Raw genomic sequence first — 18,369 nt, 5'->3', positions numbered from 1 at the left:
CTTTCATCCACAAACTGACTTAGCACAAAGACAATTTAGATACTTATATTATTTCATCTTGTCTTTTTTTTTTTTTTTTTTTTTTTTGAGACGGAGTTTCGCTCTGTCGCCCAGGCTGGAGTGCAGTGGCCGGATCTCAGCTCACTACAAGCTCCGCCTCCTGGGTTCACGCCATTCTCCTGCCTCAGCCTCCCAAGTAGCTGGGACTACAGGCGCCCGCCACCTTGCCCGGCTAGTTTTTTTGTACTTTTTAGTAGAGACGGGGTTTCACCATATTAACCAGGATGGTCTCGATCTCCTGACCTCGTGATCCGCCCGTCTCGGCCTCCCAAAGTGCTGGGATTACAGGCTTGAGCCACCGCGCCCGGCCTCATCTTGTCTTATCAGCAGCATTAATTCGCTAGCCCTCTACCTGCCAAATAATCTTTAAAACCCTAGCCTCTCAGCTTCCTAGGAGGCAGACTTGAGAAATGTCTCCTGTCCTTTTGCTTAGCTGGACTTGCAATTATTAAACTCCTTATTTGCTGCAAAACCTGCTGCTCTCAGTGCATTGACTTTTCTGGGCAGTGGGCAAGAAGAACCTGTTGGGCTGTTACAGTCTGTTGCTTTCTAAGGGTCTTTAACTAAAATAATCTTTATAACAAGGAGCCATATTTTGGGATGATGTTCCCTATACTCTTTCCGATGCTACTGGATTTCCATTTACTCTGCAGGTGATGATAGGATATTGAAGACTTTGAAGACTGAATGGGCTTGAAGTGAGGAATCAATTTGACAGGATATTGGAGAAATGAGAGTCCCAGGATAGGAAAATTATTTCAGCAGTTTAGGTGAGAGATTAAAGGCCACGGCAATGAAACTGAGAGTGCAAATTTTTAAGAACAGGCATTCAGCAAAGCCTTGTTGACATCCATCAGCCAGACACTACAATTAAGGAACGCAAAATGGCAGAGCATGGGTGCTGATGAAATTTGTGGAGGGAGGGACAGAAAAGAGTTAAAGTTCTTTGACAAAATTTTGACTTGGGGCCCCTGTGTAAATTCTGGTGCATTAACCAAGATGTGAATTCAGAAGAAAGAAAAGGATGGGTGGTGGTGAGGTGGGAACTTGGTTCAGTTTTCAACATAATAGAATGTGAGTTTCCTAATGGTCATTAGAGTGAGGACCGAACTTAAGAGAGAAGACATTGCTGGAAAGGAAAAGGGAAGAGATAATTCATTTTTTATTCTAGATGCTAAGCCTTGTTCTAGTTGCTTAGGTTGCTGTAGGCGCCCAGTGGAAAGGGATTTTAATGATTTAGTGAAGGTATTAACATTCTGGATTCTGGTAGTTTCCTGTACTGGAGATTTCTCTTGATTTTAAAAATTCACATTGGGCCCTCTAGTTACATAAAAGTAATGCAAAAATTACTCCATGATTCTTAGATAAAAATGTAAAGGCATTATAAATACAAATGCAGATGCTGTAACATGAGATGCTAAGTGGTCTGTTTAATCATGTAAATTGGGTATCTCCATGGCTCAACTATGGCCTTGAAGGGTTAGAGGCAAGTTTTTCATACATTCCAACTTAGACTGGCCGTTTGGTATTTCCCACATGGTATTTTTTAAGACTGACAAATCCAGACTTTGGCAAATTCACGATAGACAATTATGGGCTGTGGAGGACACACGAGCACACAGCCTATGGGAAAAATGAGGGTGGGAGTCCTCCTGAAAGAACCCAAAGAAAACAAGTAAAACTCATCCTTTCTTTCCATAAGAATCTGGTAAAAACAGACACAAAAGTAAAATCCAAAGAAATTGGTGATTTTAGTGAAAGAGACAGAGATTTGAGCAGAGTATGTGGGACACTTATGGGAGATACACAACTCAGTAACAGTTGGAATAAGGTAGGGGTAAGAGGGAAACCAGGGAAATGCTTAAAGGAGGTGATGTTGGCCCTGAGTCTTGGGTGGTGAGCAATAGTTAGCCAGGTCAAAAGGTATGTGGAAGGCATTGCAGGGAGAGAAAAGGGTGAAAGGCAGTGTGTTGCAGAGGGACACAGGTGAAGAGACAAAACAGCTGAATGAGCAGGAAGAGCTTCATATGCTTCAGTGTCCCAGTCTAGAGGGTCAAAATGGGAGGGATGGGGAGTAGTGGGGTTGGGCTAAAAAATCTGAGCTATGCCCATGGAGGATGATAGCAAGTCATTGTATACTTTTAAGCAGGGGACCAATATGCCATCCCAGCAGTTGGGTGGAGGATTGAGTGGAGAACAGCCTAAAGAAGGGGAACACAAATAATTCTCACAGTAGATCAGGTCAAAAAAGTTGAAGACCTGAATCAGGTCAGGGTAACAGGGTTGGAGGGGAGGAGCAGATCTAAAATGGATATTAGGGTGGTAAAACTGACGGTCAACTGAGACTTTGGTGCTATTGATCAAAGTGGGGAATAAAAAAATAGCTTTAGATGTACTAAACTTGAGTTTCTATGGACATCAAGAGAGACATCTAGGCTAGAAACAGACTAAAGACCCTCACAGCAGGTGATGAGGAGGACTATGATAGGATTTACTGAGCATTTAATTTATGTCAGCTTCTGTGCTAATTGCTTTGCATTTATCAGGTCATTCATTCTTGCCCTGCTTTATTCTTCATAGCTCCTATCACTGTTATGTATTAAATAATCAATTGGCTCATTAGTTCAGTGTCTGCCCCACACCATTAATAGAAGTGCTACAATGACGAGGATTTTTAATATGTCTTGTTATCCCTGAATGGCATATATGAAGTATTCAAAACTTTTGGTGAATAAATAAGGGAAGCTTTGTGATAACTGTATCAGGTAGGGATGATTATTTTGCCCATTTGATGGATGTGAAAACTGAGGCTTAACAGATTACATCTCGTGTCCCACATCACATGGCTAGTCAGAACAAATACAGATCTTCAGATCTATATTTGGATAAATGACCTTTGAAATCACAGGGAAGTATTGAACTGGTTTCCTAGAAAGAATGCAAAGAGTGAAAAAAGGTCAAAGAGGAAATCCTAGGGGAGCCCCAATCACTGTGGGAGAAAGAAGAATCTCCAAAGGAGACTGAAGGGCAGTGTCAGGGGCATAAGAGGAAGCCAGGAAAGGAACTGTGTTCTATAAACCAAAGAGGGAGAGCCTGCCCTGAATGAAGGGCTAGTAGTCAGTGTCACACTCAACTTAGGTTTTAGGGAAGATGTGCTCTGGAAATCAGGGATCTCTGTGGCAGAACTTTGGCCTTGAGGAGTGAGAGGCCAAGTTTTTCTTAGAGCACTAATGAGTGCTGGAGAACTTTGTCAGTGGGATGGCAGTGACAGAGTTGGCCTGGGGTAAGAACTGAAGGGAAGGGAGTGGAGACCTGGGGGTCAATAGTGTCCATGAGTCACCGATGAGAGAAAAGAGGAAAACAGACAGTGACAAGTAAGAAAGAGGTGATGAAAGGTTCCCTTATTACAATGGGAGAGGATCCAGTTCTGTGGCTTGTGCTTGCTGCAGAATAAAATTGTGTGCATATGTGGGGGATGTGTATGTATGTGTGGGTGTGTGTAGGTGGGGTGTATGTATGTTTGCATGTGTGTGTTTCATGAGTGAATCAATAAAATCTAATAATGGTTGTAAACCTCCTTTGTACATTGCAGAATGCAAAACAAATGTGAAGACTTATTACTTTCCGCTTAGGTTAACTTTGAGGAGATGATGCCTTCAGACTTCCCACCTTATGCTACATAAGCAGAAGGTTACGGCTGTGGCAAAGATCCTCATCACTCCTCCTGTCAAAGGGAACTGTGCATTCTGCCCAATGCTGTTGTTCAGAGGGAGGTTATGTGAAGGAAATTCTTCCTCCTCTTAAGGAGAGAAAGTGCGTCGTGCATCTGTTACTGAAAAACCTGGGGTTCAGTCTAGGTCCTGATGCCCACACACAAAAAGCCAATCACTGAGACAACAAGTATTGCCAGGGAAAAAGGCTTTAATTGGGTGCTGCAGCAGAAAAGTGTCAAATCCATCTCCTTGACTGACAAAAATTGGTGGGCTTTATATGATGGGCAAGGCAGGAAAACAGGAGTTAGAGAAGGGCAAGAGAGCAATCATAAAAAATAAGAGGCCTGGATGCAGTGATCTGGTGAGTTTCAGTACCCTTACTTTAGGGTCAGTTTTCTGAGGAAGAAACTCAGATGAGACAAATGTAAGTTTCAAGTTTTAAGACCAGGGAGGGTCAACTTCTATGTTTATCCAAAAAAACCTGTAAATATCAGTTCTATGAGACAACTGAGCTGGTTTCACATCATTCCTCTCTCTGCAAGTGTTCATATGCCTGGAGCAGACCTGAGAGGAGCCACAGTGAAGGCCTCCCTGGCCATGTGGTCAGTGAGCTCTTCCCATGCTTAGGCAGCAGGTTGTCTTCTCACTTCTAGCACACACAGACTTGCCTGTGGACACAACCCACTACATAATTTGCAGGGCCCAGTGCAAAATGCAAATGTGAGGGCCCTTCTTTAGCTATGATTATGAACATAAAGTCAGTGACCACAGAGCATTAAACCAAAAGTGGGTCCTTCTCAGCACAGAGTCCTTTCCAAGGGCCGAGGCATGAGCTCTGCAGCTGGCCCTGCTGCAGACTGGACTACCAAACATCGTCAGTTTGGATGGATGCTTGAGTTCTCAGCATGTGTCATATCTTTGTAAACCTGGCCATTATGGAATTTCTTACTACCAAAAAAAAAAGATTATTTGCTCAGACTGATACATACTCAGGTGATTTATCCCCCCATCTTTCTGGCAGGTTCTTTTCACTCTCTGTTGTGGATTCCTTGTCCCTGTGCCTGAAGTACCATCCTCAACTTTCTTTTCTCCTTACCTACTACACTATCTAGGTAGTATTGGAAATTTAATTACTTTCAAACCTGGGAACCAAAACAAAAATATCATTGACTTACATATTTGGTGAATTCCTGAAAATGTGAGCCCACAGCTATTATTTATATTTGATATTATATCCTCCCACAGGTGTCCATTACATTTTCAAAGACTTCCCCACAGGTGACTGCAGAGCATCCCAAACACTTTAAAGAATACAGGTGCACAATCATCCACAAATCTGAGAAAGAAAATACAAGTCTGCAAACTTTTTAAAAAATTATTTGATTTAAGTAATCAAATTATGTGAAATAATTTAATAGTGTTTATCTCACTTAATGTGAATATTTTCACATTTTACTGAAGAAAATTTAATGTGTTTGAATGCTTCCCCCAACTCCCGATGGGGGTGTTACACAATACAGAGTTTGTGCTCACATTACCATTCAAAAAAGTACAACAAATCCCAAAGTATGGCCCACATGGGTTATGGTTCAAGAATTGTGACCCTATATTAATATTCACTTTAGGAAGCAATTTGCACCAGTCAATGTATAATCTGTTATCATTTGATTTGTACACAAACTCTCTGGGAATGTAATTTAATGGTCATTTAAACCACCTCTTTTATATTCAAAAAAAGGCCAAAAAACATGGTTATATACTTCCCAGATATTTCCATTTCTTTGGGAATATTTAGTGACTGCATGGAATTTTAATATTTAACTCATAAATCTTTATCTACCAATTCTTCATGAATTTATTGGAGTTAATAATCCTATATGTAAATACTACATAAAGAGGTTTCTGTTTTTAAAAATTCTGACATTACTGCAATTCATAAACATTTCTAACTTCACTGTAGACAAACAAAATATAACCCAAAAAAAGATGTATTCTATAGGTTGAATCATTTAGGAAGAAATGAAGGCATTTTATTTTTCTGGAAAGCTATGTATATATATACACGCCTAATGAGCACTTACAGCATTGTAGTTAGTGAGTGAATACTAACAATAGTTATAAATTCTGCAAAGATATAAATCTCTGCTAAGTGCAGGTGATTTGAGCTATTATCCCTGTTTACCAGATAAGCAAATAGAGGCACAAGGAGAAGGAAAATATTCTGTATTCGACCTTTGAGTTTACTGTTGGTCCACAGAGTAACTGCTTAGTTCCTGTGTGTTCCTTAGTTCTTTCTCTCCCTCCCCCTTCCCTCCTCCCCTCCTCCTCTTTCCCCTCCTTTTTCTCCTCCTCCTCTTCTTGTTCTCTCCTTCTTCTTCTCCTGTAGTTGAATGCCATTAGCCCACTGTTCATTCTTTTGTGACTTAGATTTTCTATTATCTTCATTGTCACTAAGCATTTTTCAGTTCCTATGTGAAACATACAATTGATGTCTTCAAGATTAATCATTCTGTCTTCCTGAGGACAGAATTAAGTACAGTGAGAACTTATGAGATATTGGATGAGTTTTACTGGCCAACTCCAAAACCCATTACTCGGTAGAGCCGTCGAGGTTTAACACAATGAATGCCAAGAAAGATTTAGCAGTCGTAATTATAAATGCTACTGAAATGCTACTAAAAATGAGTAATATTTTAAAACATTCCTGCAATTATGTCTTGGTAATTCTTAACTGATGGAGAGCCACAGTTCATAAAACACCAGAGGGGCTGATGCTGGACAGGTTGAAGAATGATACAAATCTCAACTAGACTTGACAGAGGACTTCACAATAATTTGGCGTTCCTTATAGTTTGGTGAAGTGAGTTTTCCCTTCAAGGAGACAGAGGCATGGAGACATTTGATAGTATACCTATTACAGAAATGAAGTCAGTGGTAGAGCCAGAATTAAAACTCAGGGCATCTGAGGATCCTATATCTGATATCACCCATTTAGCCACATAGAGGATGAATTGAGTCACCAGTGAAAATTCTGGGGGAGGGGGCCCTAAAATAATTTCTTCTGACTATGCTACATCTTATCTTGCCACACTGTGGGTGACAGAGCCTGTCCTCATTATCTTATGCCCAACCATGAGCCCTTGTGTAGGAGAAGTGAGAAAAATGAAGTCTGTGGTGTGATTTTGATTGTCATGTGGGAAGAGGATGTAAACGGCTCCCTCCTCATGGACTGGGGATCTGAGTGTGCAGGCCTTTAAACATGGATCCAGGGCACGGCTCTCTCTTCTCTGCCTGACAGCTGAGAGCGCACCTCCTACTTCCTTGGCCACAAGCACACATTTTTAATAAGACATCAGTTGAGCAGTAGAATATCGGATATGAGTTTTAATTGCATTCTGCTTCCCATAAGTTCTACCCCCTCATTGTTAAGGAAAATATCACTACCTTTGGGTTCACAAGGAAGCTTTCTTGATGGGCAGTCTCCAAATTTTACAAAAAAATTCCAGTGAAGATAAGACCCACTTCACCAGCATGTGGTGCAAAATAATGTCTCCTTTCTTCTGGTGTCCAAATCCTATTGACTCAAAGCCTTTGTTCCACTGATCGCGAGAAGGCTCTCCCTCTGCAGGTGCTTCAAATGCATTCTAAGTGGAAGGGGACCCATAGTGATTAATAACCCTTTGCAGAGGAGGAAACTGGGAAGTCTGGCCACTTCCCCTGAGGGAGTGCTTTCTCTACTGCCTTTGCCACTGCCTGGTTTGGTCAGCAGGCGAATATTCTAGGGCAAGGCTGCAAGCCCCAAGGCACTGAAGAGCACCTGGCCTTACTTCTGAATCCAGGGTGAGGAAGAAACTGCTTTTCCACTCAGGTTTATTCTCATCTATGGGTGCTTCACACCACACCCAGCCCAAATTCCAAGATATAATTCTATCACTTTATACTCAGACACAGACATTTTCTCCAGGGCTTATGATGGTGCCTGGACACTGGTTCGGGGGATAGGGGAGGTTACAGAACGCACTTTGCCAGAAAGAGCTCACCCTACCAACAATAAGACCCTGGCGTTAAGCCTAAATCCAACTCGCCTGGGAGCCCCTTGTCTCATCTGTTGGCCTCATCCAGAACAATGCCATGATATCAGATATCCTCTAATAACCCAGAACCTCAAAGTTTTCATTTCTTTCCTTCTAGATGGCTATTTGGCCCTTAATAGAAATCTGTTGCTACAAATAGATGCAGAGGAGAGGGGCAGTGCCCAGCTTTATCCACCTGGGAAAATTGTGCCTCAGCAACTGCCTATGTTCACAAGAAGATCATGGTGTGCTCATCTCATATCACATATTTAAATGGCTATGTATTTTTTCCCCAAAAAGCATTATTTATTTTGCTGCTAAAACTAGAAATAACTAGAGCTGTTTGATGTCAGTTTTCAAAAAAATAAAAATAAAAATACAACAAACTAATCAAAAAGATCCACTAACAGTACTGTCTTGGACTAAGTGGTCATTTCAATACAAACACTGTTGTTGAGGAAGAAGACAGAACTCTGATAAAATAGTTTTGTGTATGAAACAGTAGCCACCAACATAGATGTTCTGAATATGTAAAGGACCAAGAGAAAGCTCACGAAATCTAATGTGGCAAGGAAATTGAGGGTTGGAGGAAGAAAACCCCACCTCAGTCATACAGATCCCAGAAGATGCCCAAGTGCTGGATAATGAGGAAACAGATATGAGAGTGACCTGCCAGGACCCAAGTGGACCAGAGTTAAGAACATCCCACACATCCTTTGTGTGGACAAACTTAAAACTGGGCAGCTTGCACCACATTCCAGCTTAGGTAGGGCGGAATAATATCTAACATAAGACTAGATTCAGCATATCAGGCGAATGTTATGTACAATTAAAATATCTTAAAAAATCTCACAATCCATCCATAGGTTCAGAAAGTATTGCTTTGTGGGCATAACCCCAGAAGAACATCAGGTTCTCATCTATATGCATATGCATTGAGTGGCAGGTGGTATCACCTACAACATTGTCATGTTCTTTTTCTCAAGTGCATAGAGTTGGAATCACGTGAGTCACATGTGCATATGATGCGGCTGCATTGTATGTGGGAAGGGGAAACATGTCTATGTGGCATCTTGAAAAAACTAATCACACAAGGGAAAGGCAGTATCTGTCAGAAAATACAAAAGAAAAGCCTACCTCTAAAACTAGTCTTGGTATTGAAACAAAAAAAAAAAAAAATTTTTTTTTGCTCTTGCCAATAATCTGTCCAACTTAGATAAAGCCAAAAAATTACAGGAGCTAAAGAAAAGATTGACACAATTCTTGAAACACTTTAGAGTATTTCTAAACTTTCTAAACACTTTATAAAGTGTTTCTAAATCTGGCTCCCAGGGCACCACACTAGTTCTGCTTCAATTGTACTGGTCTTTCCCTGTCAGTCTCCGTTGCTCCTTCCCCCTCATCTTCTCAACCTCCAAAGATTGACGTCTCACTAGGCTTAGCCTTTGGATCCCTTTTTTTCTATGTATTCACTCACTTGCTTGGTGATTGCTTTTGTTCCCACGGCTTTATAGGCCACATATCCCCACATGTATACGCTGATGGCTCTGCATTTATGTCTCTAGCCAGAGCTCCAGATTCACATGCATAACTAGTTACCTAACATTTCCACTTTGATGTAGCAAAAATCTCAGGCAAGCATGTCTAAAACCAAACCCTGGAGTCTTTGTTTTAATCATATTGGCTCTTCTTCCTCTAATACATCCCCTCTCTGTTAAAGGCACCACTGTTCACCAAGTTGCTCAGGTCAAATATCTGGAGTCCTTCAGTTCTTTCTCTCTCCCACGCAGTGTCTAATCTATCAGCAAATTCTGTTGTCTGGATCTTCAAATTTTACGCATCATCATCTTTTTTGACACCACTCTCATCCAGGCCACTGACATCTCCTGCCTGGACCTTCGCTATCCTTCTCTAACTAGTCTTCCTTCATACTCTTACCCCTCACAGACCATTCTCCTCACAATGGCCAGAGATACCTTTTAAAGATATAAATTAGATTACAAGTGACTCCGTTGTTCAAAAGTTTCCAGTGGCTTTCCATTGTGGTTGGAATAAAATCTCAAGTCTCTTTATGGCTTTCAAAACTCTTCATGATCTGGTTCCCACCTAACTTTTCAAACACATCTCATGCCTTTGGACTCTTATAAAACTAACCTCAAGTTTATTTGGCTTTTAACAGTTTCTAGAACCACACCAAACTTTTCACCTCATCAGAACATTTTTGTTTGCTAGTCCCTTAAGCCTGGAACCACCTTCTGCAGTTTTAGCATAGCTGGCTCCAAGCCTAAAAAGCTATACATAGAGCAGAAGGAAGAGTGTAATTAAAAGAGCTAACCAGGTCTTACTTCACACTTCAGATCCTTAGCGCCATGGATCAGACCTGTGTTGGGAAGAAAGAAGTCATTTAAATCAAGTTTATGATTGAATCTTTAATCTAGATGCATGTTAATACAGAAAACATTGTAGAATTTGCCTAAGATGGTATTGAAAGATACAGATGGGAAATTCACTATACCATGGTTGAGGGCAAAGTTTGGGGGAAAAGTTAAGAAAAAAAGAATAAAAAATACATCATATCTATAGTGTCGCCATTTAACATTTCTCAACAAACAGTTTCTGTGGTTTAGGAAAGGCCACAGACGCACACTTATATCAGAACCAACCACATGGTGAAACTTCCGCCTTGGTTCTAATAATATTCCAGTTGACTCCTTTTAGTTTTCTAAGTAATGTATCTGGGACGTATTATAAGAATCTTATACCCCAATTAAGTAGTATTATGTGTTAAGCAATAAAAACAATTCTCACAATACAAGTAGTCAAAAAAATGGAATTCTTGAATATATTTACTAAAATAAAACAAAGTAAAGGTGTACGTCAACTGATGGAGACGAAAACGTAAAACAAAACAACTTAAGAATAAAAAAGATCTACAGTAAATATTAAAACCATTAACTATATAGAGTGAGGTACGCTGCTTGTAAATATTAATTAGAAACATAAATGCACAAGTCACTATGGTTCTTTAAAAAGCAATGGCATATTACACAATTAGTCATGTAATTTAAAAATGGATCTAATATCCCAGGTCAATTAATGGCAAGAAAGAAGTAAAACAAGTAGAGAATAGACGAAGTAAAAACGTACCAAATTCTTTCCTACAAATATTGTCAGACTTAAAAGTTCTTGAAAATCAGAGACATGTAGATTTAGATGTGTGGCTTGATACTCTGAAAGAGATTCAAGTGGAATAAAAAATATACGTAACTTGCAATCACTATAAAATATTAAAGAAAAGCCTTAATATTGATATTCTCAAGAGTCATTGTGAACTGAAGGAAAAATCACTTTTGTTTTATACAAAAATTATTTGCAAATATAGGAAAACATTTAGGGAAATGTAACAGTGTTGTAGTTATTAACACTGTGTCTGTTAAAGAAAATTACTTTTTTAAATGTAGGCACATTAAATATTAATATAATGATAAATTAGTATATGTTTATTTACTTTTGACTTAAAAGTATATCTTCTCTTTACATGTTCATAAAATATTTAGCATATATTAGTGTACAAAACATCAATAATTTTCCAACAACTGTTATTGCACAAAATATCACATCAAAATTCCTTAAAGTTATACCAAAATATGCATTTTTAAAACTTCAGTCTCATTAGTTTCTTTGGATCTTTGGTTAGCATTTAGTATATAAAATTTCAAATACCCAACTCTCAGTTTTCTTAGAAATGGAACCTCCAATTTTTGGCTACACAGATGGCCAACTAGAATAAGGACTTCCCTTGCACCTAGGTTAGACATGTGACTACATTCAAGCCAATGAGATGCAACATGTACCTTGTGGTACATGTCCTTCAAGAGAAGGGATATCCCTTTCCTTGTCATTTTCTTTTGCCTGCTGCCACAACAATGAATTGGAGCATAAGTAGCTGTCCTGGGTTCTGGAGCATCAGCTAAGGATGGCTGAGTAGCACAGCAGATAATCCTGGGAATCTGATGGTACCAAGACTTCTCTAGATACCTTTATTGGGAGCCGTTTCTGGTTAGTGATAGAAAAATAAACCCTAACGGGGTTGTGTGGAAGCTGAAGTGGTTGACAAGAAGCAACAGCAAGGAGTGCAGGCTACTCTTTCTAAAAGCTTCACAGTGAAACAAGGAAAATGTGGAGCAGTAGTTTGTGGGAGATCAAGACTGGGAGAGAGATAACCTTTTCTGGGGCATTCCAGGAGAATCTGGAATGTTTATACTCTGAATTCAAGAGAGAATTACCTGGGAAGAGAGAGAAAAATTGAACAAACTGTTGCAACAAAATCTAAGAAGGACTAGGAAGGAATAGAATCAAAAGCAAATGGGGAAGAGACTAATCTCCTGTGGCAGAAAGGAAGAATAAATAGAGATAAAGACACATTTGGCTGATACCTAGGTGATTGGGTTGGTCTGTGCAGCAAACCACCATGACACACATTTACCTAGGTAACAAACCTGCACATCCTGCACATGTACCCCAGAACTTAAAATAAAAGTTGAAGAAAAAAAGGACACATTTGAAAGTTCAGGGTAAGTAAGTTAAGGATGCAGTAGTCTCCATTTTTTCCCCAAAACTTGAGAAGCAAAGCAAGTCTTAAGAATGAAGAAAGTAGTCAAGGTTTGAATAATCCTTGAGGGATTTGAAAGACAAGCAAACAGCAGAAAAGAAAAGAAAAAAAAAAAAAATTCTTGAGTGTTCCCGAGGTCTCACCTGAAGGCCATAGAATATTTGTCATTTCCCAGTGAGCAAAGCAAAATGACTTCCTTCAGCAGTGCTTCACAGCTTAGAAATCAGAGTCGGTCAGAATGAATCACTAGGCTGTTGTAGAACAGACTATTTGCAAGGCTTATACAGCAGAAGATCAAAGGGTTGGTGGAAATGAGTGTGTTGATGACAGTGTGGTGGAAATAATAAACCATGAAGTCCAGACAAGTTAGGAAATACATCGAAATAAGAAGGGACTGAGAGTCTGATTCAATAGAGACAAGGGAAGGCGATTAGGCTTGGGCACATTGACAGTGAGCAGAGCAGCTATGAAGACATGGCGGTGACGATGGAAAGAGGGAACCTGGCGGTCCACACAGGGAAGGTCACAGCAGAATACGGGAAGTCGGAGGTGGAGCGGAAAGGCCAAGGGATGGCTGCAAATGAAGTTACAGCAGAGAGGGGGGAAAGTGGTCAGAGCAAAGGGGATCAAATGACTGAAGTTGGGAAGTGAAGTGCCTCATCCAAATCAAAGTTGAAATCACCCGTGGTTTTGGAAGGAAAAGGCTTAGGAAAAAAAATACGAATCCAGAGTCCAGCCTTGTTCCAGAAGCTATGGCTATAAACCCAAAACTCATGGAGACAAGCAGCCATTGGAAATAAGAGAGCAGCCCAACCAGCTAAAGAGATGCTTCTTGTCAGTATCACCCAGGACTTTCCATAAATGTAAAACCCACAAAATGCGCACGTTAGGTCTGCTTTAAAGTAATTTTTAGAAAAATATTTTATTACTATTAAATCACTGTGAGTGAGATACGTTGAGTTCTTACTGTTATTTTTGTTTTCCTAATAATAATATCTTAGTACTTACGACAGAACCCTGCAGGATCAAGGTAGTATTGATTTTTTACTTTTTCTCTTGTTCCAGTAGAGGGCACTCAAAGCTCAAATAAATGCATGCAATCATTTTTACAGCAATTGTTGTTTTATATAATTAAAACTCATCTTTAAATGAAAAAGAGAACATCTAATTTAATAAAACTTAATTACTAGTCATGCATGTAAATTTTACTAAAATGAGATGAGATCTTATAAGTGTCTAAATGAGGACATGCCTCCCCAGACACACTTCTTTCATTTTCACTCAGCGCACAACTAAAAGCAGAAAGGAAATTCTCTTGTCTAAGATGTGAGTTGGGCTTTCAAAACACCAAGTCTGCCACAGACACCTGATCCTCAAGTTCTATTTTCATTCCCATCTGGACTTCTTCGATAAGGGTTTTCAGTACACTGGAAAATAATCCTGTGAGCTACTGGACAAATATCTTTCAATGGAAAACATCTAAGAAAGAGTTAATAAGACAGAAATGACATTGGAACTAGAGAGGCCACCCTCTGAAATATGTACAACCAATGAATGAGATGGTTAATACTGAGGTTGTTGCCACTGCACAGTCCATAAGAAGTTCTCAGGAAAGTTTCAAGAAGATCTTATGTTTTAGAGAGTTAAGAAAATGCAAGTATTATCACTGCTTGAGGGAAGACTATCTTCCAAGCACAAGATTAACTCTGTGTGACTTTGGTTCCATGTGACAGAGTGACGGTGGAAGATATAAACAGTGGTAACATTGCTGTCCTCCTAGAGGAACTAGGCCCTGGGATCAAATGATTCTACTGCTGACGTCTTTGCCATGGTGGGGCTGCTATGATCCAAACATGGCAGCTTTTCCAGACACAGAGAACATTTCAGTTTGAATTTATTTTTTACGTTGGAGTAATGATTCTTTGTGGGGAGCACATGGGAATCATGCCAGCATCCTTCAATAATGGTGATCCATCAACATGAATTCGCCTCTTCAGTAGAGTTCAGGATGCTACAGGGGAGAGAAAACTGTCTCCAGAAAAGTCTTTTTGGCAAGGATGGTAGCCCTGGCATTATAAAGAGTATGTTATGACTTATTGATAACGGATTTTTAAAATAACTAGTTGCAAGACTTTGAAACATTTTGATTTAAGAACTCCCTTTATCTGCACCTCACCCTGACTAGACACACAGTCCTCTTTGCACTCAGAAACTGAGTCTCTTTTCCCCAGGAATAGCTCAGTGCTGGGATTCTCCTGTCATATTAGAGATGCATCAACTCTGTTACACTCAGAATGCAAATACCAGTGAGGCCAAAGTCTAAGAAGCTATGCAAAATGGAGGTTTTTGTTTTGTTTTGTTTTGTTTTGTTTTTTTAAAGCACTTTCCCTTTTTCCTAATAACATGGCAGTACAAGATAAGGGATTTAGAATTTAAGACCCTGAGGGTGTCCACACATCAATAATGACAATCAAAGTACTTTAAAACTGTAGGTTAAATATAGAATATTTATGGGTTGGTGTCATCGTTGGCCATATCTAGCCTTGCCATCTATCGTTGAAAGACCAGGCTGCCGCTGTCTCATTGTTTATTCTTTTTCTCAGTTCTCTGACAGCGGCTTGGCTTATAGTTGTAGGCAATAAATTACAAGGTTGAGTCTAGTTTCTAACCTTGTGGCTAAAGATCTCCCATTACCTGGTTAGGCAAGCTAAATATTTTACTTAAAATGGCATCCTTAATCATTATAAGAAAATCATTCAAATGAGAGTGAATGCTGATGGCCTTAACATGAACAAGCAGTTCCCTTTACAAGTGTGGTAGAGCGGCAAACACACAGTAGTGCAGCCAGAAGGTCTGCCTTCTATAATTTGGGCAAGTGTTTCTTCCCTCTGAGTCTCAGTTACTCCTTCTTCACCCAAAGCAAATAATCTGTAGACTCTTTGCCTGTAGGTATGATTTTTGTATCACCTAGGATGCATTCTGCTGCAAGCAACAACAATAACAAAAAACCTAGCTAAAAGTGGCTTAATAAATAAAGGTGCATCTGGTCTTACCCGACAGGAAGTCTAGGCACCAGGAAATTCCAGGGAAGTTCAGTCAGGAGCTCAATGATGTCAACCATCTCTGCAATCATCTTGGCCTTTGCTTCAAGATCACAAGATGGCTGTTCCCAGTATCATATCCTCACACGGTGACATTTAGAGACAGAAAAATTGGTATTTTTCTTATTTCCATTTTCTTAAGGGCTGAAAACACTACTCCAGAAGTTCCAGACTTCACCTCACTGACCAAAATTGTGAAAAGTGTCCATTCCTGGGTGAACCACTGGTCTAGGATACAGAATTACCATAGTTAGCCTGGATCGATCAATATTCTCCCCCTGTGGCAGCAAAGAGTTCCAGACTGCCCTGCCATACAAGGTGAACATGAACAAAATCAGGGTTCAGTGAGGAAAGGGTGGTGGCAGGTGACTATGGCTCCTTCCCAATCTCTATTTGCATGGAAACGTATACACAGATTTACTCATCCATACCCCTAATGACCAGCATTTCTATCTAACTAACACAGTTCCATCAGGTAGACTCTGCCCTCTTTGCTGCACAGTTTGGAAACTGTCCTCTTTAGAACATATTTTCAGTTTGGTCAAAGTACTTAGGAGCGCATACAAGGCCCCACATATTAAATTCCTCAAACAGGATCTCCTAAGCCTGCTTTAACTTTATTGAATCCCAATCCCTGTAACTAATGACATTCCATGATATCAATTATGGGGAGAGTTGATCTGTCATCACTGCTAGAGCCTCACTAAGCAGCGATGGCATAGAAGAGGAGAGGAACATAGGGTTGCTTCTAAAACTCATCATGATCAAAAGGTCAACTTCATATAACCAGTTTTTTTCTGTCCCTGTGGTTCGATAATTTCCTTCAGAAAAGACCCAGAAGCCTCCATTTACCATATATGTCCTCATCTTTCCATTTCAGGAAACCTCTTCAATTCACGATGGTCTCGCCTGTGTTCAGCATGGTACACTGTCTTCCCTTCCCTCCACGAGGGTGGCTCCACAGATGAAAACAGGTAATTTATGACCGGGGCAAAGTGATGTGGCTTCTATTCTTTACCCTTTCACCTCTGGCTTCATTGTCTTTGTCTGAAATCCTATTACTGGGGATGGAGGGGAAACGGAGCTTTTCTTTTGGAGTTGGGCTGGAGTTCCTCCTTATCTCAGTCCAGCTGAGCTGGGACTGCAATTTGTTCTAGGAGACTGTCACACTGGAAGAGTAACTGAGCTCATAAATTAGAAGAGAGCTGAGGTCCAAAATACCAGAAGGTGAATCAGGATGTTCTCAACAGTCAGAGGAGCAGGGCAGAGGCAGATGTCAGTTGGGAAATGGATCCAGAAATTCAGTGCCAGGACAGTGTGAGCAGGAGAAAGCACCTCCCCCCGCATCAAGGGAACAAACAGAGAGAAGGGGACGGAGCAACTGATGGACATGTGGGTCAGCCAGTCTGGCTTAACCAGGAGTCATCTGGATAAAAAAAGTCTTCCAAGTTGTTTGCATCATCAATCTATTGGGCTTTGAGAATGGCAGTGATAAAAATAAGAACACATTTCTAATTTTCTTGTTTGAAATAGAGTTGCTTTGGGATTGAAAGCTATTTATTCTTATACTAATCTGAGGTTCTCCCTTGTTCTCATACTTTAACCTCATCTTACTCAAGATTCTTTCTAGATTTAGGGATCATTATTCACATGCGGTTACATTGTATCTTCAGGGAAAATGAGTTGGCATGGAGTTTGTTGTGTCTGTCTCCCTATTATTGCTGTGGATTTAGATGTGTTATTTTGTACAGCATGTTAAAGAAAATAACCTGGAGACACTATGCATGTACATTTGGGTTCAGACGACAATTTAGTCGATAGATTCATTCTGTGTAGAGCAATTAAGCTGTATTTTCTTAAACATGCCTGCATTGAAAAAGAATGATTTTCTAGGGAGAAATCTATCTATTGATAACTATATCTATATCTATATCTATATCTATGTCTACATCTATATCTATACCTAATCTCTATCTATATTTACATATGTCTTAGTTGAGAAGCCTTTTAGCTTCGAGGAATAGAAACTTGACTAATACTAACTTAGTCATGCAGAGGCTTATATGTCTCAGTTAACAATACACTTGGAGCCAGACAGTCCAAAAGCTACTGTTTTCATCTTTGTGCTCTGCCATTCTCAGCATGATGGCTTATTGCCTCAGTGTCAAAAGGTGACTGCTCCAGCTCTAGCCATCTCATCTGTGTCCAAGTCAGGAGAAAAAGAAAATTGCTGGCACTTTCTGTACTTTTATCAGGAAACGATGGGTCTCATGGGCTTGCTACCTACAGTGAAAGCTGGGAAAAGGTGCTTTTTGGTTTTTTGCAGCCTTCATGGAAGAGGTGGCCCCAGAAGAATGGGGCTGGGGGTGATTCTGGAGTAAAGCAGCTAAGAATGACCCACGCCTCGCTGCAGTGAAGACCCAACACAGGGCAGCGGTGACAATCTAAGGACAAGATCTTGTTTGTTGGTTTTAACTTGGGCATTTTTATAGGGTTTTCTTATTTAAAGGAAACTTTGCTTGGAATGCCGTAACAGCCCTGAACAATAGTAGATGTTTAGAGCTTCAGAAGCTGAATTTAGAAACAGCCTGAGGGCTGGCGAGAGTGGGAATGTTAAAAACAACTTTTTAAATCTAATGTTTACTTATTTGCCTTGCATTTCTTCACTTATACCTATCTTTTCATAAAGAGATTTCAGGAGTCTTATAAAGGAACATAAATTATTACAAAGTAGCACAAGTTAAAGTTGGAGCAAAAAAGTGTATGGAGCAGAGCAACCTGGAAGCAGAAATTGGACCAGAAATGCACTT

The 18,369-nt window shown here is 40.0% G+C and overlaps 1 long non-coding RNA gene across 2 annotated transcripts in view; it reads right to left on the bottom strand.

The window, feature by feature from the left end:
• Window positions 1-276: 276 nt before the first annotated feature.
• Window positions 277-18,369, bottom strand: part of LOC110742823 — a 52,362-nt gene continuing 34,269 nt past the window's right edge. The window contains exons 3-5 of one of the 2 annotated variants that reach the window (XR_002520961.2): window positions 15,512-15,787; window positions 10,994-11,076; window positions 277-10,226 (exon numbers count right to left, since the gene is read on the bottom strand). This is a non-coding gene — a long non-coding RNA (uncharacterized LOC110742823). Of the gene's footprint in view, window positions 11,077-15,511; window positions 15,788-18,369 lie in introns of both variants that reach the window. The other variant, XR_002520960.2, reaches the window with a different exon arrangement.

The sequence above is a fragment of the Papio anubis genome, chromosome 4 (genome assembly GCF_008728515.1).
Source record: "Papio anubis isolate 15944 chromosome 4, Panubis1.0, whole genome shotgun sequence".
NCBI classification, from domain to species: Eukaryota; Metazoa; Chordata; class Mammalia; order Primates; family Cercopithecidae; genus Papio; species Papio anubis.
The sequence above is the reverse complement of the archived record's forward strand: the minus strand, read 5'-3'. Positions and strand labels throughout refer to the sequence as shown.